General features: G+C 62.7%; 1 protein-coding gene across 1 annotated transcript in view; it reads right to left on the reverse strand.

Annotated features, from left to right (window-relative positions):
• Positions 1 to 1,829, reverse strand: part of PPIF (peptidylprolyl isomerase F) — a 9,763-nt gene that overhangs the window by 7,286 nt on the left and 648 nt on the right. The gene's annotated exons all lie outside the window — the stretch shown is intronic.

Genomic DNA, 1,829 nt, shown 5'->3' on the forward strand with positions numbered 1-1,829 from the left:
CCCCCCCGACCCTGCCCCGGAGCTCCGGGTCTGGGCGCTGACCCCGCGAGGTCTCGGGACCTCTCCCCGACCCCGGGGTCAGCCAGCAGGGCTCGGCTCTCACAGTTCATGACCTGACCTTGAGCTTTCTCCTCCACACTTGACCTCCCTGCCGCCTCTACTACGCCAAAGTGCCGAGAGGAGACCGGAAGAGACCCATCTGATGCCCCCTTCTAGGGATGGGGAAACTGAGGCCCATGGCCAGGTGTAAGGGGCAAGGTCACCCAGCAAGTTGGACACAGCGCCGGGCCCGTCCCCCATGCCCAGTCCGGCGCGGCCCGGTGCAGGACGCTCACCTCCAGCACCACGCGGCCGAGCGGCTGCCCGTCCGCGCCCACGTCCAGGTACACGAGCGGGTTCCGGGAGGAAGAGGACGCGTCTCGGGAGCCGCCGCCGCCGCTGCTGCTGCTGCAGGCGCGGAGCGCGGGGAGGCGCAGCGGCGCGGAGCGCGGGACCGGGAGCAGACCGAGCAGGCGGGGGCCGCAGCGCAGCGCCAGCATCGCGGCTGCGGGTCGCGGCGGGAAAGCGGCGGGAGAGCGGCGGTAGGAACGGAGACGACGGAAGCGACAGTTATGCGCGCGCACCGGTTACAGTCAGCCACCTCCGCGCGCCGCCACTTTTATTGGCTGGGCCGGCCTCGAGGCCCCGCCCTTGCCCGCCCAGCCCGCCCCCTCCGAGCCTGTTCGCGGGCGACCCCTGGCGGCCCCAGCGGGCGGCGCAGCCAGGCGGCTGGGGCTACGGAGCGTGAACTCCTTTCAAGGGGTTCCCCAAGGACCAGAGACCTGAGGGACAGACACGACCCGGCAAAAGGGGGCCGGTTCCATTTTGTAAGGTTCCTAGATGAAAAAAAGAGAGAGGGAAATATGCTAAAACGTGGTTAACTCCAAAATATGAGCATCCATATGTTTTTATTTGAATATAACAAAAATCTATGTTTGAGCCCTTCCCTCCGGGCATAGGCCCTGCAGACAGAGAGACCAAGAGAGACGTGGGTGAGAGACAAAGAAGGTGGGGGTGAGAGGTGGATTAGAGTGAGAGGTGCAGGAGGACACAGGCAGAGACCCCTCCCCTGCTGACCACAGGCCTCCTAGCCCTAGTCTGGCCCTGTCTGCAGATGCTTCCGGACATCAGATCCTCTTCCCACAGACTGGAACTCAGCAGGGGCCCAGCAGGCTCTGGCCGGCCCCAGCCCTCCGCCAGGGTTGGGTCCGATGCCCCATCCCCAACCCCATAGACTCACAGGCCTGGTCCCCAGCAACGGGGTCAGCTGGCTGCTGGCTCCCTCCCACCCCAGTCACCCCAACAACACACCTGCAAGGTAACACAGTACAGGGGCCATTTCATAGGGAGTGCAAGGAGAAGTGAAAAGGTAAGACAAGAAAAGAAGGGGAACAGAGAACCATGGTGAAGAGGATTTACCTCTCATGCTGAGGGGGGCTTCACAGAAGTATGGTTGGTGTGGGGGGTCCACAGTAAGTAGGTAATAGGGGCCCTGGAAGAGCATCTCAGCTAACACCTGCACTCTCCAGATGGGACACAAAGACCCAGAGTGAGGAAGGCACTGCCCAGGGCTAGGAGCACCGGCATCTTCCGCTGCTCGCCTGAGCCAGTCTTCTCGGACCGCTCTGAGCCTCAGTTTCCCTTCTGGAGAATAAGGATGTGATGGTAGTCCTTACCCTGCTTCTTTCCAGGTCTGTTTCAAGAAGGTGAGGAGGAGGGTGTCCACCGTTAAGTACTATGCTGTGAGCATCAGTGATGGGCGGGGTCTAGACTGCCGTTGCTGCAGGTGT

The sequence above is a fragment of the Ursus maritimus genome, unplaced genomic scaffold, assembly GCF_017311325.1.
Source record: "Ursus maritimus isolate PB19 unplaced genomic scaffold, ASM1731132v1 scaffold_7, whole genome shotgun sequence".
Classification (NCBI taxonomy): Eukaryota; Metazoa; Chordata; class Mammalia; order Carnivora; family Ursidae; genus Ursus; species Ursus maritimus.